At 42.0% G+C, this 23,408-nt stretch overlaps 1 non-coding gene across 1 annotated transcript; it reads left to right on the top strand.

Moving 5' to 3' along the window:
* Positions 1 to 18,266: 18,266 nt before the first annotated feature.
* On the top strand, positions 18,267 to 18,373 carry LOC141602757 (small nucleolar RNA R71). Its single transcript, XR_012524668.1, has one exon. It is a non-coding gene; the product is annotated as a small nucleolar RNA R71 (small nucleolar RNA).
* Positions 18,374 to 23,408: the final 5,035 nt, after the last annotated feature.

Raw genomic sequence — 23,408 nt, forward strand, 5'->3', positions numbered from 1 at the left:
AGCTACTTGTGGAAGTTTGGCACCCTCAACGACAACTTCTAAGGGACTCGATCATCAATGCCATGAAGATTCTCCTTCCACCTTGGAAGGATTGAAAAATCAAAATGCTATCATCGTCACCAAAATTGAAGAAGAAGATGGTGAGTGGAAGTCTACGGATGAAAATGAACCATACTTCATGCCTAGTGTTGACAAGAATCATAGGCTTGTTTATTGGAAGCATTGGGAAAGCTCTAATGCCGAGGACGAAGCAAAAGAAAGAACATTTTACAAGCTTCCTCGGCCCGATTTCATATTCAAGTGGAGCAACCCATACTTGTGTCTATTTGGAGCTTGTTCACAAGCTTTTGATCTCTTATTAAGAGCCTTGAGCTCTATGGACAAGAGTTTCTACAATTTGAACTAGTTTGGTGGAGTCCTATCTTAAACCACCATTTGTAAGATATTTCTCGGACCCTTTACTTTGTATAATATTTTACATTATTGCATTTGCATTTAATTTCTTGCATGAGAGTGGTGAGAGAGAGAGAGTCATCTTACATTTTTAATGAGCAAATTTCAGAAAAAGATAAGAAGGAATAGCAAATCGGTGAAAGGGTATGATATCGCAAGGAAAGAAAGAAGCATAAGACGCCCGTCCCGAGGCCTGGACGGCCGTCCAGGGCCCTCGTCAAAATAACTGGTTGACGCTGTCTCAGAATCCGGGCGGATTCAGCCCAAGACGCCCGTCCTGAGAAAAGACACTCGTATTCTTCACGGGACGCCCGTCCTGAATATCATCTGAAACGAAATTTCGACGCTGCCAGGAAATCCGAGCGGATTTCTGACAAGACGCCCGTCCCGAGTAAGTCACCCGTCCCAACCCAGGAGACGCCCGTCTTCTTCCTGCTCCAGAATTAGCTGAATCCCTGTATTAGAATCCGCCCGGATTTGTAGGAAGACGCCCGTCTCCTATTATCGGAAGACGCCCGTCTCGAAGCGAAGACGCTCGGATTGGCCCCTTTTTCTCGGATAATCCGGACAGGTCCCACCCTTATCCGCCCGGATTCCCCTCTTCTTCTATAAAATCACCCCCTTTCTCCCTCATTTCTTCACTTTATCAAACCCTAAAACACTCATCGCCTTCCTCAACAACACTCCCCTCACATCAAAAGCCAACAAAACCCCCATTTCCTCAACTTCAAAATGATGAACCTCAAGGGCAAGACCAAGAAGTTGGTTGAATCCACCGGAAGGAAACGCAAGGGATCATCCTCCTCAACTCCGCGAGAGGTAGCGCTACCAAGGAACTTCCGCCCCATAATGAGGGGAGGAATTGAACAACTTGAGTACTTCCAAGAGGTGCTTTTCGAATCCGATGACCACCGCAAGAACTTTGTCAAATTGCTAGGTAAGTGATGCGTTCCCGCTCGTGTTCACAAATTAAGATGTGGTTGTTGGTCACGGTCGAATCAAAACACAATTTATAACTTCCCACACAACTCTACAATAAGTAAAGAGGTAAGTAAAGGTCGGATCCCAAGGGACGGGAGTTGAAATGAGATTTCTATTGAAACTAGTGGTGTCTAAGGGGTGTCACAAATTGGGTTGATGTAGAAGGTCACTAAACTAGAATAGCAATGAAAATAAACAAGCAAGATGAATTAAAAGGGTGTAAACAATTGATTAAAAAGCACTAGGGTGTCATGGGATCATAGGGGAATCATGGGATATGATCATACAAACATGTTCTCAAATTATAAGCAAGCAATTATTGTTGTGATGGATTGAGTTGGGTTATATCTTACAATCCTAGGAAAGTTTGGGTCCCGGAGCCGAATCGATTAGATTGTACAACACCTACAAGTCGACTTAATCTTCCCTACTCAACAACATGCATGGTCTAATGAGACTCGAGTTGGGTTATGTCTTACAAGTCTCATTGAAAAGATAGGAGATGATAGTAAATGCATGGATTCATAGGCTTAGCATTTCATCAAACATAACATGTGCATGAGTTGAGATCAAAACAAGCAAGCAAATAAACCATGAAAGCATATTAATTTAAGCATGAATCATTCCCCATGTTGGTTTCCCCTAATCACCCATTTAACCCTAGCTAAGAGACTACTCACTCATTATCATGTTGATCATGCTAGCAAGGTTGTCAATCATACCAACAAAATGAAACATGATGAATAAATTAAAGGAATTAACAATAATTAAAAAGGGATTAAGAGATTATACCTACTAATGATTCCAATAATAAAGCAAAGATAATAGAAGTACTTGATGATTGATTGAGATGTTGTCAATCCCCCAATAATACCCAAATAATCTTCAATTACCCAAAATAAAGGATGAACAAGAGAGAGATTAAGGAACTAAAACTTGGATTAAAACTTGATTAATACTTGATTACAATATTAAAGAGAGATTTGATTGATATTAACTACACTAATTATTGATAAGAAGAACATGCTCCTCTAATTAGACTAATGGGGTATTTATAGTGAAAATTAGGGAGGATGAATTAGGTTAACTAAGAGCTTAAATGACGATTAAGTCCCTACTTAGGGAGACTCCGGTCTTTTTCGAAGGAAGGGAGTCTTTCTTTGTAGCTTGGAGAAGAAATCGTGCTGTAGAGGAATCCGGGCGGATTAGGGTCGGGACGGGCGGATTCTGGCGTTTGAATCCGAGCGGATTCAGTTGAATCCGGGCGGATTGTGGAGGTGGAATCCGAGCGGATTGTGGCAAAGACGCTCGGATTATGCTGCTGCGGGACGGACGGATTGGTGACAATCCGCTCGGATTGTCGATCAAACAACAATTCTTCTTCTTTTCTTCCCTTTTCTTCATAAATTCCTTGGGGATTTCCTTGGAGACTCAAGGATCTTTTCTCAACATTGCTCTTCTACTATAATATGTACAAAGGCCTTATAATCTTGTCTCTCCTTGATGCTTGGTCATTGGATTCGATCAATTTAGCCTTGTTTTGCCTCGAAAATGCAAGATTCTTACTCCTTTCCTACCAAGGGATCAAAATCTCAAAGAATATGCAAAACAAAGAACTAAAGATAGTAAATGACCCAAATATGCACTAAAAAGCATGGAAACGAGGCTAATTCGGGGACTAAATGTGCACTAATTATGGTCACATCAAATATCCCCAAACCGAACCTTTGCTCGTCCCGAGTAAAGAGGTGACTAAGACTAGGACCAATACTAACCTTACCTAATAATAATAGCCGATATGAGACAATTAGCGGGTCTCACTCCGCCCCTTCAACTCACAACAAGACAACCATGAGGTAGGATGCCTTCTTGCAAGGCAATGTGGGTCTTGCCAAAATGGTGACACATCCAAACATTAAGCACGTAAAATCAAATAATGGATGCATCTACAAAAGAATAGCCACTTTCCTCATCTAAGTGGCGGAAATTATCTACAAGGGAAGCAATTCAAGGGTACACACTCCTTCATAGATGCAATTTCTTCAATCTACTAAGCCTAGAAGGATACCAATAAATCACCTCCAAGTTGTGTCAAGCTAGGGTACCTTTGTCCTCAATTGTTAAATGCTTTTGTCAAGAGTAGACTCCCTATGGTGTTAGAAACACTGGAGGATCGCGGAATTCCCTCTCTTGCCTAGACAAGAAGAAGGGTCGTCCCCTCTCTACCATGCACAAAAATGGATACGATGGATAAAGGGATCAATAGATATTTGAGTTTCATTTTGGGAGTTTGCTTTGTTGTTTGTTTTTCCCCCCAATTTCTTGTGGCATATAACATTTGAGAACACTTTCTTGCCAATTCTTTTTGATTTTTGGCATTTCAATACTTGACAAGTTTCTTTTCTTTGCATTTTCTTTTGAACATTTTCAAAGTCACCCCATATGTAGGGAGGGTGGCTTATATTTGAAGCATAGGAGTTTTCTTTTTTTGTTACTCCTCTTTTCTTTTGATGCATTTTGCAAACTTTTTCTTTTCTTTTCATTTCTTTGAACTCAAATTGATTTCTTTTTGTTTTTGTGCCCATTCCCTTTTGTTGACAAAAATGTGGTAGAACATGGATGAATGATGGATGGATGGATGCATGGTTTCAAGGGTCACCTTGGAATAAACGGTAGCCAAGGAGTTATCACACCACAAGGTACTCTTGACTAGGCCTTAATCCATGGGTCAAAGGATACTAGCATGACACATCCTAGAGTGTTTTACAAGTATTCTAACAAGCAAAGTCTTAAGAACAAAAAGCATCTACTAGGGCCTATATACACTTGTCAAGCTTCCCAAGTAGACGGTTTCGCAAAAATTTTCTAACATGCAAACTACAAGCCATGATGCAACTAGCATTTATACACCCTAATGCAAGTGATTCTACCAACTAATATGACATATATACTAAATGCAATCCTAAATTCACATTGTTGTACCGCATCAATCAAAATAAAGCCACATAGTCATTAACATAAAGAGGAAAAAGGAGATTGGAAAGATCATACCATGCGGTCTTCAATATCCTCATGTCTCGGATGTGGCGTAGTCGATAAATGTGAAAAAGGATGAACAAACACAATATATACAAGACAATTTATACAAAAGGAAATAAACATGTTTTTGGGTTTTCGATTTTTCAAATTTTTATGATTTTTTGAAATTTTTCAATTTTTTTGGATTTTTGAATAAGAGTTAAGTGTTAGAATTCCCATCCCCACACTAATATGGGCATTGTCCTCAATGGCCAAAGTGATGGAAATTATGCAAAGATGATGCATGATTTCTACACTAAATGCAATCTATTCTAAGCTATACTACATGATGCATGGTTTTTTTGTTATGACGGAGAGGATAATTTAGATTACCTCCCGTTGTGTATGCATTAACTTCCCCAAACCGAGTAAGACACTATTGCTAATGTCAAAGGATGGGTGTAGTTCATGCACACACAATGTTATGCATGAAACTAATTTGTCATTTTGGATTTTGAAAATGGGAACAATAGAATGAGAACACCTCAATGGTACCGAGGTGTGAGTCCTCTAATGGGGCTAGGACTACTCCAACAATGATCAAAATGAAATAAAATACAAAGAGAGAAATAGACAAACCATGAGAGTGTAGGAGTCTCTAAGGCTTGCTAATCTTCCATCATGCTATCATCATCACTTCCCTCTTGGGAAGTGGACACATTACCACTTTCCTTGTCATTTGCTTCTTCACTTTCTTCCTCATCTTCCTCATCATCATCTTCACCATCCTTTTCTTCTTCTCTTGCTTCTTCCTCAATATTATTATCAACTTTTTCATCATTTCCAACAACCTCATTGTCACCCAAAACGACCATAGATGCACCCGGAAATAAGTCTCCTCTATCCGCCCAACTAGGCAAAGGACAAGATGGATCGAGTAGTCCTTGCCTAGCTAGATGTAGGAGGGGTGGATATTGAGCCAAGTAGGCGTTTTTCCGATCTTCATAGGCTTGCTTGTGCATTGCTTTCATGAGAAGAGTCACATAGTCTTTCCCAACTTCAATTCCTTCCGGCTTGAACTCTTCATACTCAAAGGGGTAAGGTGGTATGACAATGGAAGAGGAGGGCATTGCAAGATCGCCCTTTTGTTGTTGAATGATATACTCGGCCTCTTCGGAAAGGGGAAGTAGATAATTTGTCCGGTGGACGCTTAGACGGTAAATCTTTGAAGGCAAGGTGAACGATCTAGCTTCACTAGTTAGTCATCCATACTTAGTGTCAAGGGGGTTATGGGCAACCCACTTGAACTTGTGAATCATAATATTCATATCAACAAGATGGCCACCCTCCTTTGCTTTGTACTTGTTATCCTTATTGAAGTTAGGATCAAAGTGCTTAGCTAGGAGTGTGACTAGGCCGCCATTGACAATAACGGTCGTGCCCTTCTTCCCACTATCAACATTAAGCCATCTATCTACCAAGAGCCTCAAAGAATTGTAAGGCTTGGTGTGAACTCTTCCGATATTCAAAGCCGATTCAAGGAGAATAAAATCAAGTTTTGTGAAATGGTTGGTATCTTTCCTAGCAATTATGGTGTTACCCACGACCTTGTGCCATACTCTTATGCCCGGGTGATGGACCAAAAGAGCACGACTCGCATGAAAATCATCAAATTTATTCCCGTAGATTGCCTCCCAAAGAGGTGCGGGGTCATACTTTCCATAACTCTTGAAATAACTCGGTGCATCACTTAGACCCAAAATTTCACCCAATTCCCTAAAGGTAATGCGTCTACTAACATTAGCTAGACGAAACTCGATATTCTCCCTATTCTCAACTTTGGTGACTTTCAAAGAACTCAAAAGTTCCAAGGTAAGGGAGGGGTATGTCAATGCCTTTGTTTCAAACAATTTCTTCAACCCCATGGCATTGAAAAAGGCTTTTGTTTGCTCAAGAACACCCAATTTTTCCAAGGTATCTTTACATATGAATTTGGTGGATTGTAATGACTTCATAGCAAACTTGACAAAGGTATTTCTATGGGTATCGGAAGTAAAAGTTACCTCCGGATAATGCAAAAGTTGATTAATTACCGGAGTAGAAGATGTTGTTGCTCCCATAAAAGGTTGTTGTTGTTGTTGCACTTCCAAGTTTGGTGTTGCTACCACCATAGCCAATGCTTTCTTTGTTTGAAGTGCCTTTTGCCTTTGTGAGAGTGCTTTAGCCTTTGGTGCCTTTGTTGGTCCCTTAGTCCTTGCCATTGATGAATTAAACCAAGAAAAGAGTGAAAAATCTTCAATTTAGTATGCCCAAATCGATTTGAAGGTGAAAGGCTTTGCCTTTATGAAAACAAAAATCGACTCAAAGGTTGAAGATTTTGTGATTGGTCTTGATTTTTGATGAAGGAGGAATGATTAATTTGTTGTGGAAGGATGGTTTGGTTTGTGTTTGGTGAATTTTGTTGAGGGTTTTTGTTTTTGTGATGGAGAGGATGAGGGTTTTGATGTTGTGGGTAGTGTTTATGAATGAATGAATGAATGAAGGAAGGTGGGAGGGGTTTTAAAGAGGTCGAAATTTTCAAATCTGCAGGGGCAATCCGTGCGGATTCTGCCCAATCCGTGCGGATTCTGCTCTTTCTGAACTTTGCAAAACTTGCCTAAAGACGGGCGGATTTGGTACAATCCGCTCGGATTTGCTGAACACGGGACGGGCGGATTTGGTCAAAGACGTGTAACACCCCCTCATACCAAGTTGCCTTACCAGGACCACCCTACCATGAAAGTGTGTTACCATCTCGGTCTCCCGAGGTTAGTACATACCAAAAGCGTCTGAAAGAGCACTATTATTAAAGTACTGTGAAAAGTAAAGTTTACAATATCCAAAACCAAATACTGTTTAACAAAATACAACTCAAAGTCTTAACATTAAAAGAAAGATCCACTAAGACTCTGACGGTGATACTATGACAGGCGGTGGCAACTCTCCCGAGACAATCCCCAAGCTCTCACTAGCAATACCTGTCAAGCCTGCTCACCATCCCCGAATGGATCACAGCAGATTCCACAAACAACAACGGGGTCAGTATTACTCAACTAATAAGACAAACAAATGCAAATATCGTCTGATCATCACCAATTCCCAATCATCCAATCTCATACAGTAACTGACTACACACCAAAGTGTGTAGCCCTGCCAGATTACCCATCGCAACAGGTAATCCTCGCCGCCAGTGGGTGACCGCAGCCGATCCCACCTAGTCCAGCTCCTCAACGAGCGACAACGATCCCTGTCCCTTAATGTGCACATCCCCTCCCGTGGCGGGTTCCACGGAGGGCGAACTAGGGTTTGAAGCCACTCCCGCAAGTTACTCCACCACAATCACAACCACAAGATAACACAGTCATCTCAATCCCCTCACACCAACATCGTCACAACAATCCCCATACTCCGATGATCAACAGACAACGATAAACACAACAACATGTCAGACAAAGCACAGTAAACTGAGTAGGGAAACCCTACCTTAGCAATCACAGCAGTAAGCAACACGGACAATCAAAAAGACTCCTCTACGAAGTCTTCTCCTATACAATGATCATACAACACAATTACACTTTGCACAATTCCCAAAACCCTTTTCCATATAAATGTACAGTAACCCAAAAAGGTACAATAATTATAAAGATAGAACTTACCAACAATGTAACAAGAACTTATACGTAAGAACCACAGCAATTACCCACACAATGACGCCACGAAATGCTCAAGGAAAGGATTAGGGAATGATTTGGATGTGATTAGGGTAACGTAGAAGTGATAACGCTTTGAAAACTGATTTTAGAAACTGACGCGGAAAAATATAAAATACCCTAATCATTCCCTAATAAAACCGTCGAAATATAACTTCGCCAGACCGGACACTCGGTCGAGTAAGTGCACACTCGGCCGAGTGTCCAATACTCGGTCGAGTATTCACTATACTCGGCCGAGTATTCCTCGGCAGAACCAAAATAACATACAGCCATATGACTACTCGGCCGAGTAGGCTCTACTCGGTCGAGTAGTCACCAAGGAAAATCCGTAGTGTTACAATCTTCCCCCCTTAAAAAGAACTTCGTCCCGAAGTTCACACTCTACTATACAACGACTCCCAAGAACTATACAAGTCACCACAACAAGTCACCACAACACATTTTCGGACTCGAAGCAAAACAAAAACAAAAACAAAACAAAAACACTACCGCGACCATCTCCTACCCCCCTAAAAAGACAACGGTTACGACCCCGTAACCAAACATACCTGCTCAAAAAGGTTAGGAAAACGTTCTCGCATAGCTTCCTCGGGTTCCCATGTGGCTTCCTCCACATTATGATTAGACCAAAGGACCTTGACTAAAACCGTCTCACCATTCCGGGTCTTATGAACCTTGCGATCAAGAATTTCTTTAGGAATCTCGGCATAGGACAAGGATTCATCAAGCTCGATGTTCTCCATCTCAAGGATATGCGACGGGTCGCTCACATACTTCCGGAGTTGAGATACGTGAAAAACATTATGCACTCTATCCAAAGCTGGTGGTAGCGCTAACCTGTAGGCTACCTCGCCAACACGGTCCAAAATATCATAAGGACCTATAAACTTTTGACTTAGCTTGCCCTTCTTCCCAAACCTTATAACACCTCGCATAGGTGACACTTTCAAAAGGACCTTGTCACCTACCGAAAACTCAATATCTTTGCGGTGTAAGTCGGCGTAGCTCTTCTGACGATCTTGAGCTGCTCTCATCTTTTGTCGAATCAACTGGATTTGCTCAACCATATCTTGAACCAGTTGTGGTCCTAAAACCACTGCTTCGGAACTATCATCCCAGCAAACTGGACTTCGGCATTTCCGTCTATACAAAGCTTCAAAGGGTGCCATCCCAATGCTTGTATGATAACTATTATTGTATGAGAACTCGATCAAATCAAGTTTGTCTTCCCAACTGCCCCCAAAGTCCATAACACATGCCCTTAGCATGTCTTCTAAGGTCTTGATGGTCCGTTCTGTCTGACCATCGGTTGCCGGATGAAAGGCTGTACTCATCTTCAACGTTGTACCCATCAACTCTTGCAGTTCTTGCCAAAACTTTGATATGAACCTCGCATCACGATCAGAAACGATATCTTTCGGTATACCATGTAACCGAACCACATGCCTTCTGTAACCCAATGCCAGCTGCATCTTAGACCAAGTATCTTTCATTGGAACAAAATGGGCTGACTTGGTTAACCGATCAACAATCACCCAAATCATGTTGTTACCTTGTTGGGACCTAGGTAACCCTACAATGAAATCCATGGAGATCGACTCCCACTTCCACTCGGGCACTGTCAAAGGCTGAATCTTACCTTGTGGTCTCCTTTGTTCACCTTTGACCCGTTGGCAGGTCAAACATCTAGCCACAAACTCAGCTACATCTCTCTTTAAGTTTGGCCACCAAAAAGTCTTCTTAAGATCTCTATAAAGCTTGTCACCACCCGGGTGAACTGAATAAGGAGTGCAATGAGCCTCTGACAAGATCATTCTCCTTAACTCTGCATCGTCAGGAACACACCATCTCCCATCAAATCGAACACTCCCATCTGGATGTATAGAAAACCTGGAAGCTGCACCACTCTCTACCGTTGACTTCCACTCCTGGATCTTCGGATCAAGCTCTTGCTTACTTTTGATGTTCTCATACAACTCTGGCTCAATCGTCAAATCCCCGATGGTATTCCCTTCTCGAATCATAAAGATCCCCAAACTACACATCTCGTCTCTCAACTTCAGCAAGGACATAGCTGTACATAGCGAATGAATGCTCTTCCTACTCAAAGCATCTGCAACAACATTAGCTTTACCCTCATGATAGATGATCTCCATATCATAATCTCCAATCAGCTTCATCCACCGTCTCTGTCGCATGTTAAGCTCCTTCTGAGTGTAGATATACTTTAAGCTCTTATGGTCAGAGAACACCTTAAAATTTGCTCCATAAAGGTAGTGTCTCCAAATCTTAAGAGCGAACACAACCGCACTTTTGACTCCGGATCATGAGTAGGGTAATTCTCCTCATCTTTCATTGTCTCGAAGCATAGGCTATCACTTTCCCTCCCTGCATCTAGACACAACCAAGACCATTCTTTGAAGCGTCGGTATAGACTTCAAAGTTCTCACAACCCTCTGGCAAGGCTAGGATAGGAGCTGTAGTCAAGCGTTCCTTTAAGGTCTGAAACGTCGTTTCACAACTCTCATCCCAAACAAATCTGACTTCCTTCCTCATCAAGGATGTCATAGGCCGCGCTATGGTAGAGAAATCTATCACAAATCTCCTGTAGTAGCCGGCAAGGCCTAAGAAACTTCGAATCTCAGCAACATTCTTCGGCGATTCCTACTTGGTAACGGCTTCAATCTTACTAGGATCCACAGATACCCCCTTCTTAGATATTACGTGGCCCAGAAAAGCCACTTCCTCTAACCAGAACTCACACTTGGATAACTTGGCATAGAGCTGATTTTCTCTCAAGGTCTGCAGAACTATCCTCAAGTGCTCCTCATGCTCTTCCTTAGTCTTAGAATAAACTAAGATATCGTCGATGAAAACAACCACAAACCTATCCAAAAACGGTGTAAAGATCTGGTTCATCAAATCCATAAAAGCTGCTGGCGCATTAGTCAACCCAAAAGGCATAACCACGTACTCGTAGTGGCCATAACGAGATCGGAATGCTGTTTTTGGAATATCCTCATCTGCTATCCTCAGCTGATGGTATCCCGACCTAAGATCAATCTTAGAGAACACACCTGCTCCGCTTAGCTGATCAAACAAGTCATCAATCCTCGGCAACGGATACTTATTCTTCACTGTGACCCGATTGAGCTCTCTGTAGTCAATGCACAGTCTCATACTCCCATCTTTCTTCTTTACAAAAAGGACTGGAGCTCCCCAAGGTGACACACTAGGCCTGATATAACCCTTGCCTAACAACTCATGTATCTGCTTTTTCAACTCTGCCAACTCTTTAGGTGCCATACGGTAAGGTGCTTTAGATATAGGACCCGTTCCCGGCTTAAGCTCCACGCTGAAATCAATATCCCTCTTTGGAGGCAAACTCGGTATTTCCTCAGGAAAGACATCTTCGAATTCTCTCACCACCGATATCTCAGAAGCTGTCGGCGGCTCTACTCGGTGATCTCTCACATGACATAGAATCAAGGGACACTTCTTCCTTAAACATGGCTTTAAGGTCATCACAGCTATGAACCTACACTTAGGCTTTACCACAAACCCTCTATAGGACACCCTAACACCCTTGGGACCCTTTAAAGACACTTTCTTTTGTCGGCAATCTATCCTGGCATCATACTTACCTAGCCAATCCATCCCGACAATCACCTCAAACCCATCCATAGGAAATTCTAACAGGTCTACTGGTAAATCTACCCCTCCAATCACCATAGATACACCCTTATATAACCTGAGACACGACACAGACTCCCCTGAAGGTATGAACACATCATCTTTTACAACCTCGAACTTTCCCAATCCCATAGACACAGCATGACTCTTAGACACAAAAGAATGTGTAGCCCCGGAATCAAACAAAACAAAGGACGGTACATTATGAACAAGAAAGGTACCGGTAACTACATGAGCATCATCTTGTGCTTCCTGCTTGTCCATCATGTAGAGCTTTCCACTGTTTTTCTGTCCTCCACCTGAACTGAAGCATTGGAGGTACTTGGCTTAGCTGCCGAATCCTGGGTGACGCTGTTATTCTGGCGCTGATAAGATCCACCACCACCACGGTTGTAACCGCCCTGGTTACCCTGTCCACCTCTGTTGCCCCATGAACCTCCCGGTCGGTTACTAGCAAAACTCTGAGTCGGCCCCTGAGAAAAATTCCCTGATCGCGCCCCTGAACCATTGCCGGGCTTGTAGCTCGTGCATTCTCGCCTTTTGTGGCCTATCCCACCACAGTTGAAGCACGTAAGGTTGGTGTTGTCACTTACAGCCCGACCCCCATTCTTTCCCCAGCCACGAGAACCTCCAGAGAAACCAGCTCCACTAGAAAAAGTTTTAGCCTGGTTGAAATTCCCTTTCTTGTTGGTTGGCTGACTGTTGTTCCCGCCATCAGCCTTCCTCTTTTCTGTAGCAGTTCTCTCCTCGATCTCTTTTGAGAGATGCACCATTCTCTCAGCTTGACCTGCTCTCAGATACACTTCCTTGAGGTCGATAGCAACCCCAGCCGGCATACGACCCACAATCTTAGCAGATAAACCCCTCTCAAAACGGAGAGCCAAACCTCTCTGCCCTAGCTGCATATCCTCAACATAACGAGATAGCTTCAAAAACTGATGATAGTAGTCAGTAACTGTCATCTCCTCAGTCATGGTGAAAGAATCAAAGTCGGATCTCATCTTGTGTCGGATATGTTCCGGCACAAATTGCTCTCTCATAGCACTCTTCAACCCAGACCACGGAATAGCCCCTTCCACCTGGTAGTAAGCTCTAGCATCATCCTTGACATTCTGCCACCAAACTGCAGCTTCTCCTCTTAGGTAGTACACTACCTGCTCAACAATCATGTCCTCGGGGCACTTAACCATTTCCATGAGAGCCTCAATCTCACGGTGCCACTTCTCGAGCAGCTTTGGTTCACCTACCCCATCATATGTGGGAGGGTGGAAATGAGCAATGTTGATGCTAAGCTGAGTTGCATCCATCGTCTTCTCGTTCCCTTTTCCCACATTTTTGAGAGCTTCAAGGAGAGCCTCTTGTTGCTCAATCATGCGAGCAATCTCATCAAGAGTCATCTCCAAAGCTTGGATCTGCGCGGGAGTTCTTTTGGGCGGCATTTTGAGCTGATAAGAATTAAAGAAACGTAAACACATGCTCAAAATTTAACACACCTCCGCCATAAGAACACTCGGCCGAGTATACATCATACTCGGTCGAGTAAAGCCAACTCGGTCGAGTATCCCCCCCAGATACTCGGTCGAGTATCGACTCCAGAAGCGAACATCAAAACACAAAAACAACTCTCGGTCGAGTGAAACAACACTCGGCCGAGTGAACACTACTCGGTCGAGTATACTACTACACTCGGTCGAGTTATCACAAACAGTAGCGATTGCTACTTCCCATCAAGCAACACTCGGTCGAGTGCCGGTTACTCGGCCGAGTACTCCATACTCGGTCGAGTACCTTCCCTGCTCGGCCGAATTACACTAAATATATTGGTTTACAGATTACGATTCCCTTATCATGTTCACCATTCCCGCAGTACACAAGATCCTAAGAACTTAAAAGCCATGTTATAAACATATCAACATGCAATGCATATATCAAAACTTTAATGCCACATTGTAACCATATCGGCATGCAACTCATGCTTATTCGATTTTTAACATGACAATTATTCACAATCCGTCTCATCCATCATTTCTCCCATCATCATCTTCACAACTTTAACACATATGTTTTCAACCATCCATTTTCACTAACCTTAATCATCACATACATGTACATACAAATCCTACTCTCACCACTTTTCCCCATGTTACCGGGTTGAGTTAGTGAGGGCCAATTTGCGACTCCGGGACGTCTCCCGAGTCTTTGCGGTAGCTCCAAACAACTCTCCCCGGGTTCATTTTATTTAGACTCCCTAGGTTCATTAATTCATTTTGTTTAGGTGCCGGAATCTTCAGCTCTGATACCACTTTGTAACACCCCCTCATACCAAGGTGCCTTACCAGGACCACCCTACCATGAAAGTGAGTTACCATCTCAGTCTCCCGAGGTTAGTACATACCAAAAGCGTCTGAAAGAGCACTATTATTAAAGTACTGTGAAAAGTAAAGTTTATAATATCCAAAACCAAATACTGTTTAACAAAATACAACTCAAAGTCTTAACATTAAAAGAAAGATCCACTAAGACTCTGACGGTGATACTATGACACGCGGTGGCAACTCTCCCGAGATAATCCCCAAGCTCTCACTAGCAATACCTGTCAAGCCTGCTCACCATCCCCGAATGGATCACAGCAGATTCCACAAACAACAACGGGGTCAGTATTACTCAACTAATAAGACAAACAAATGCAAATATCGTCTGATCATCACCAATTCCCAATCATCCAATCTCATACAGTAACTGACTACACACCAAAGTGTGTAGCCCTGCCAGATTACCCATCGCAACAGGTAATCCTCGCCGCCAGTGGGTGACCACAGCCGATCCCACCTAGTCCAGCTCCTCAACGAGCGACAACGATCCCTGTCCCTTAATGTGCACATCCCCTCCCGTGGCGGGTTCCACGGAGGGCGAACTAGGGTGTGAAGCCACTCCCGCAAGTGACTCCACCACAATCACAACCACAAGATAACACAGTCATCTCAATCCCCTCACACCAACATCGTCACAACAATCCCCATACTCCGATGATCAACAGACAACGATAAACACAACAACATGTCAGACAAAGCACAATAAACTGAGTAGGGAAACCCTACCTTAGCAATCACAGCAGTAAGCAACACGGACAATCAAAAAGGCTCCTCTACGAAGTCTTCTCCTATACAATGATCATACAACACAATTACACTTTGCACAATTCCCAAAACCCTTTTCCATATAAATGTACAGTAACCCAAAAAGGTACAATAATTATAAAGATAGAACTTACCAACAATGTAACAAGAACTTATACGTAAGAACCACAGCGATTACCCACACAATGACGCCACGAAATGCTCAAGGAAAGGATTAGGGAATGATTTGGATGTGATTAGGGTAACGTAGAAGTGATAACGCTTTGAAAACTGATTTTAGAAACTGACGCGGAAAAATATAAAATACCCTAATCATTCCCTAATCAAACCGTCGAAATATAACTTCGCCAGACCGGACACTCGGTCGAGTAAGTGCACACTCGGCCGAGTGTCCAATACTCGGTCGAGTATTCACTATACTCGGCCGAGTATTCCTCGGCAGAACCAAAATAACATACAGCCATATGACTACTCGGCCGAGTAGGCTCTACTCGGTCGAGTAGTCACCAAGGAAAATCCGTAGTGTTACAAGACGGACGGATTCTAGTCCAGAAAAATTGCTTGTTTTCCTCAGCTGCAAAGACGGACGGATTTCTTACAAGACGGACGGATTCTTCAAGACGGGCGGATTCTTCACAGGACGCCCGGATTCAGTCACAGTCAGGAATTTTTCAAAATTGAGCTCAATTCAAGACGGGCGTCTTTTCTGCAGGACGCTCGGATTGCATAAGACGGGCGGATTCTCGGGAATCCGCTCGGATTATTCCCCTGTGTACACGGATTCAGTTTCATCCGTGCACAAAGCGTTTCCCATACCATTCTTCCATTCTTTCTTCAAGTTTTATGATCGTCATTATGGGGGCACTACTAAGGCATGGATAGCCTAGGCAATTGCCATCCCCACACTAAGCTAAAAGCACTACACATTAATTGAAATTGTTAGTCCCTCCCTCACTTCTCTCAAACATGATAATTATTTTGATCAAAGTGAATAAAAATCCAAAGATGACAAAAATGCAATACAAGAATTGAAATATAAGTTAGGGAGTTAGAAATATTTACAAGTGGTGGTTTAGGGAGGACTCCACCAAACTCTTATTCTTGATGAGATGTCAAGGGGGGCATGTTCAAGGTGTTGTTGATGTTGCTCAACACCTTGAAGAAGTAATCAAAAGCTTGTTCATTATCATGATAGAGGTCTTCAATAGACCGTGGCCCTTGTTGTCGATCGTGATCAATAGCATGTCCAATGTAGGGATTAAAAATCCCTTCAAACTCGTCGTCCCAAAGACCACAAACTTCATTGAGTTGATCATTGAAAATCTCTTGCTTAGATTGAGACAACTCTCTCAATTTCTTCTCTTGGCCAATGAGGCCATCCTCTTCTTCCTTGATTGATTTTGATGAGCTTTGCAAGCTCTCCTTGTCACAATTCACTTGCTCTTTGAATGGAGCATCTTTAATTTTCCTTTTCCATTGGAGTTCCGACTTCTTCCTTTCATCTTTCCGACAATAATGATCAACCATAAAACATGGCTCATGCAAATGGGGAGCTCTCATGGTCTTGTCAAGATTAAAAGTTATACTTTCATCTCCCACTTCTAGAGTGAGCTCACCATGTTTCACATCAATCACCGCACCCGCGGTGTGTAGGAAATGTCTTCCTAGAATGATTGGAATGTTGGAATCTTCCTCCATATCAACAATGACAAAGTCCACCGGGATGAAAAATTTACCAATTCGCACGGGGACATCTTCCCATATCCCTAATGGTGTCTTCGTCGATCTATCGGCCATTTGAAGTGTGATGTTGGTGCATTTAAGCTCTCCCATCCCCAACCTTTTACTCACCGAGTACGGCATGACACTCACACTAGCCCCTAGATCACATAAGGCTTTGTTGATCGTCGTGTCGCCAATGGTACACGGTATTGAGAAGCTTCCCGGATCCTTTAGTTTTGGAGGTGAACTCCCTTGAAGTATTGCACTACTCACCTTAGTGAAGGCGATAGTCTCAAGTTTCCGGATGGACTTCTTCTTTGTGAGGATATCTTTCATGTATTTTGCATAGGCCGGCACGTGATTGATTAATTCCGTGAAAGGAATTGAGACTTCCAAATTCTTCACAATTTCCATAAACTTTCCAAGTTGGTCATCAAATTTGGGCTTGGCTTGACGACTTGGAAAAGGAAGTCTAATCACAACGGGCTCCTTCTCCTTGGCCTTGTCTTCATTTTTCTTTAAACTTTCTTCTTTTGATTGTTCTCCAACCTTGGAGTTTTGCACAACTTCTTCCTTATCACTAGCTTCCACAACTTCATTCTCAACTTGCTTCTTCGGTGCTTCATACCTTGTGCCACTCCTCAAGTGGATAGCACTAACCGTTTCATGTCTAGGAGGATTACTTTGAGGTGGTAATTGCTCCTTTTGTCTTAGTGAGCTTGAAGATGCTAGTTGAGTCAATTGGGTTTCCAACATCTTGGTGTGAGCTAGAATGTTGTTGATGGTGATTTCCTTTGCTTGACTATCTTTTTGCATTTGAGTGAAAAACTCTTGTTGATTCTTTTGCATTTGGAGGACCGGTTTTTGGACATCCAAACCTTGGTCATGTTGTTGATTGTATGGATTTTGATGTTGATAACTTTGGTTTTGGTTGTAAAAGGGTCTTTGGTTTTGATTTCTCATGGGTGGTGGAGTGTATGTTGTTTGTGGGTTTTGAACATTTTGGCTTTTGTATGAGAGATTTGGATGGAACTTGGTATTCTCATTGTAAAAATTTGAATAAGGGGTACCACTTTTGTATGCTTGGAAAGCATTAACTTGTTCGGTTGTTCCCCTACACTCACTTGGGTCATGACCCAAAGTTCCACAATTCTCACATATCCCACTTGGGATTGATGAAGATGCCGTCATGGCATTGACATGATGCTTTGGTGATTTTGAGACTTCTTCAAGTCTAGCTATTGCTTTTTCGAACTTCAAGTTGATAGTATCGATATGGGAGCTTAGTTGGGCACCTAATTGAGTAACGGCGTCCACTTCGTGCTTTCCTCCTCTAGTAGCCTTGCGAGGTCTACTATATTGTGAATTGTGGATTGCCATCTCTTCAATTTTGCTCCATGTTTGGTTGTCATCAACCTCGGTGAACATCCCATTCGATCCCATATTAAGGATATTTCTTGAGTCTTCATAAAGACCATTCCAAAATTGTTGAACCAAGAACCATTCGCTAAGTCCATGATGAGGACATGAGCGACAAATTCCTTTGAAACGCTCCCAAGCTTCATACAAAGATTCTTCATCCCTTCGCTTAAAACCCGTAATTTGAGCTCTTAGCATGTTAGTCTTTTCCGGTGGGTAGAATTTTTTTTAGAAAGCTAGAGCCAACTTCTTCCAAAAATCAATTCCGAGAGTAGCCTTATCAAGGCCTTTCAACCATTGTTTGGCGGTGCCAATTAGAGAAAATGGAAATAAGACCCATCTAATTTGGTCTTGAGTTACACCGGTTTGTGAGATCGCATCACAATAGTCACAAAAGGCCTCCATATGAGAGTGAGGGTCTTCACTAGGCATCCCCCCAAATTGGCTTCTTTCAACTAATTGGATAAAGGCGGATTTGGCAATGAAATTTCCGGTGAGATGTTGCGGGGTAGGAGTACCATTTGGTAGGTTCTCCTCGGTGAGTACGGAGTGTGACGAGAATTTAGGTATTGTAGGTGGATTTTGTGGGGTAATGTGTAATGGGTTTTCTTCTCCTTCTATTGCGAAAGGATTGACAAACTCACTAGTGGGTTGGACAACTTCACTTCCTCTTAAATTCCTCCTAACAAGTCTCCTATTGTTCGTCAAGGTTCTTTCGATTTCACGGTCAAAAGGTAGCAAATCACTTTGTAACCTTCTAGACATGCAAAATATCAAACAACTCGAAAATAATTAGAACAAACCTTGAGGAGTTTTACTTCCCTAAGGTGAAGAAAGACACAACTAATTAACAAAAAAGAAATCTAAATCAAACAAACACCGTCCCCGGCAACGGCGCCATTTTTGATGCGTTCCCGCTCGTGTTCACAAATTAAGATGTGGTCGTTGGTCACGGTAGAATCAAAACACAATTTATAACTTCACACACAACTCTACAATAAGTAAAGAGGTAAGTAAAGGTCGGATCCCAAGGGACGGGAGTTGAAATGAGATTTCTATTGAAACTAGTGGTGTCTAAGGGGTGTCACAAATTGGGTTGATGTAGAAGGTCACTAAACTAGAATAGCAATGAAAATAAACAAGCAAGATGAATTAAAAGGGTGTAAACAATTGATTAAAAAGCACTAGGGTGTCATGGGATCATAGGGGAATCATGGGATATGATCATACAAACATGTTCTCAAATTATAAGCAAGCAATTATTGTTGTGATGGATTGAGTTGGGTTATATCTTACAATCCTAGGAAAGTTTGGGTCCCGGAGCCGAATCGATTAGATTGTACAACACCTACAAGTCGACTTAATCTTCCCTACTCAACAACATGCATGGTCTAATGAGACTCGAGTTGGGTTATGTCTTACAAGTCTCATTGAAAAGATAGGAGATGATAGTAAATGTAAGGATTCATAGGCTTAGCATTTCATCAAACATAACATGTGCATGAGTTGAGATCAAAACAAGCAAGCAAATAAACCATGAAAGCATATTAATTTAAGCATGAATCATTCCCCATGTTGGTTTCCCCTAATCACCCATTTAACCCTAGCTAAGAGACTACTCACTCATTATCATGTTGATCATGCTAGCAAGGTTGTCAATCATACCAACAAAATAAAACATGATGAATAAATGAAAGTAATTAACAATAATTAAAAAGGGATTAAGAGATTATACCTACTAATGATTCCAATAATAAAGCAAAGATAATAGAAGTACTTGATGATTGATTGAGAGGTTGTCAATCCCCCAATAATACCCAAATAATCTTCAATTACCCAAAATAAAGGATGAACAAGAGAGAGATTAAGGAACTAAAACTTGGATTAAAACTTGATTAATACTTGATTACAATATTAAAGAGAGATTTGATTGATATTAACTACACTAATTATTGATAAGAAGAATATGCTCCTCTAATTAGACTAATGGGGTATTTATAGTGAAAATTAGGGAGGATGCATTAGGTTAACTAAGAGCTTAAATGACAATTAAGTCCCTACTTAGGGAGACTCCGGTCTTTTTCGAATGAAGGGAGTCTTTCTTTGTAGCTTGGAGAAGAAATCGTGCTGTAGAGGAATCCGGGCGGATTAGGGTCGGGACGGGCGGATTCTGGCGTTTGAATCCGAGCGGATTCAGTTGAATCCGGGCGGATTGTGGAGGTGGAATCTGAGCGGATTGTGGCAAAGACGCTCGGATTGTGCTGCTGTGGGACGGACGGATTGGTGACAATCCGCTCGGATTGTCAGTCAGCAACAATTCTTCCTCTTTTCTTCCCTTTTCTTCATAAATTCCTTGGGGATTTCCTTGGAGACTCAAGGATCTTTTCTCAACATTGCTCTTCTACTATAATATGTACAAAGGCCTTCTAATCTTGTCTCTCCTTGATGCTTGGTCATTGGATTCGATCAATTTAGCCTTGTTTTGCCTCGAAAATGCAAGATTCTTACTCCTTTCCTACCAAGGGATCAAAATCTCAAAGAATATGCAAAACAAAGAACTAAAGATAGTAAATGACCCAAATATGCACTAAAAAGCATGGAAACGTAGCTAATTCGGGGACTAAATGTGCACTAATTATGGTCACATCAGTAAGAACTATGAACCCACTCAATTCATAGATACTAAGGTGTTGGAAACCCTTCGGATAAGGTACCCCACCGAGATGTTCTTCGATGGCCTAGGGATTGGAAAACTTCTCCATGCCCATGAGGAGACGTACCTTAGTCTCACCCTGGAATTTTTGAGTAGCCTTCGCATTGTCACGAATACTAGGACCAATGTGAGCATGGAGTTTAGGTTGTGCAACCTAGACCATAATATTTCACTTGATCAATTTGCCTACATTTTCGGTCTTGAAGTACCCACCGACTATACCGATAAACCCGATAATTTCGATGTGGACCTACTTTGGAGGGCTATTTCCGGGAGGAATTTTACCGGTTTAAAACAATGCTATACCTTCGCCAACTAACATCCGGTGACTCGGATCACCGAACGCTTTGTGGCCGGTACCATTAATGGGAGGTACGAGCAAAATAGGTGTACTCTCATTGATTTAACTTTTCTTGAGTCCTATTTGAATGTTCGAGGGACGAGGCGCTATAACTTCATCACACCCCTTGAGATACTTACTAGGTTTCATGATTTTACTCAAGGGACCACCCAACTCAAGACCTTCGTGATGGGAGGTCTAATCACTATTTTGGCCAACTATCTTTGGCCCGGGTTCAATGACCGTGGGACTTATACTCCTCTTGAGGGGAGGACTTTAATTGATGAGCACACCATCTTCACCCATCACCGGTGGTGTAACTACACTCAAGACGGGAGTGTAGAATGGTACACCAAAGGATGCACCTCAATCATCCTTGAGGGTTGGAAGATACCGGGCATTGACCCAAGATTGAGCCCATATTCGCCTCCACCAAGCTACCTCCTTGATATCCAAATTCTCGACAATCCACCTCAAAGGGAAGAGCCACCCCGCCAACAACAAGTACCTCGTGGGGTACCGGGAAGGCCTATTCGCCCACCTTCCTATGTGCCTATCCCACCATACCCTACTCCATATACCCAATTCCAACCGGAAATCCCCAATACCCCGTGTATTAATGATTTGATGAACCTTATGAATAAGGTTGACATCGGGGTACATGAAGGGAAAGTCGACAACTACTTGGCCCTCTATCCCCAATACTATAACATGGCTCAACAAGGGTATGTTGACCCTAATGGCCCTTTGCCCACTTGGGCACAACTGCAACATTTGTTCCCTAATCAAGGGAACCAAGCTTGGGATCGCGACGGTGGAGGGAACTCGGGTCAAGGAGGAGAGTTTGACCAAGGAGGGTATTGGGGCCAACAAGGAGGGTATGACCAAGCCGGGAGTTCCCACCGGTATGGATATTCCCAACGTGATGAGGATGATGACGAGTGAAAGAGGCCTACCTCACCACCTTTATTTGTATGATACCCCTCTCTCCCTCTCTCTTTTGTATATACATTGCATTTAGTGCAGTTTTCGCATGCATTTAGATCATATTTCATTTGCATTAGCTAGTTCATATAGTATATTTTGCATTGTAATATATCTCACATGATGCATGTAGATAGTTGCATATAGATTAGAATTCATGCATAATCACTAATGGCCAATCCTATTCTTTTATACACTAGAAATAGTGTTTAAATCGGTTTGGGGAGGTTTGATCATAAGTGACCATAGTTTAAATCATCCATCATATAATATAGTTTAGATTGCATTCATTTGTTATATATTCCATATAGAATTGCATTTAGTTAGAGCATGCATTCATTCATATCATATCATATTGCATTTGTACTTCAGTTTCAAAAAAATCAAAAATCCAAAAAACATGTATTTCTTTTTCATTCTTACTCCTACATGTACATTGAGGACAATGTCCAAAATAAAGTGGGGGATGGGAATTTTTATTCCAAAAATTCATAAAAATTGAAAAATTTCGAAAAATCACAAAAATATGTCTTTTAATTTCATAAACATAAAAACCATAAAAATTGAAAATTGAAAAATCCAAAAACATGTTCATTTCCTTTGTAGTGTAGTCTTGTATATATATTGTTTGTATATATTGTGTTTATCCTTGTTCACATTGATCGACTACGCCACATCCGAGACATGAGGATATTGAAGACCGCATGGTATGATCTTTCCAATCTCCTTTTTCCGCTTTATGTTAATGACTATGTGGCTTTATTTTGATTGATGCGGTATAACAATGTGAACTTAGGACTTGCATTTAGTTTATATGTCATATTAGTTGGTAGAAGCATTTGCATTAGGATGTATAAATGTTAGTTGCATCATGGCATGTAGTTGCATGTTAGAAAAATTTTGTGAAACCGTCTACTTGGGAAGCTCGACAAGTGTATATAGGCCCTAGTAGATGCTTTTTGTTCTTAAGACTTTGCTTGTTAGAATACTTGTAAAATACCCTAGGATGTGTCATGCTAGTATCCTTTGACCTATGGATTAAGGCCTAGTCAAGAGTACCTTGTGGTGTGATAACTCCTTGGCTACCGTTTATTCCAAGGTGACCCTTGAAACCATGCATCCATCCATCCATCATCCATGTTCTACCACATTTTGTCATCAAAGGGAATGGGCACAAAAAGAAATTATTCAAATTT

Source organism: Silene latifolia, chromosome 9 (assembly GCF_048544455.1).
Source record: "Silene latifolia isolate original U9 population chromosome 9, ASM4854445v1, whole genome shotgun sequence".
In the NCBI taxonomy this organism is placed as follows: domain Eukaryota; kingdom Viridiplantae; phylum Streptophyta; class Magnoliopsida; order Caryophyllales; family Caryophyllaceae; genus Silene; species Silene latifolia.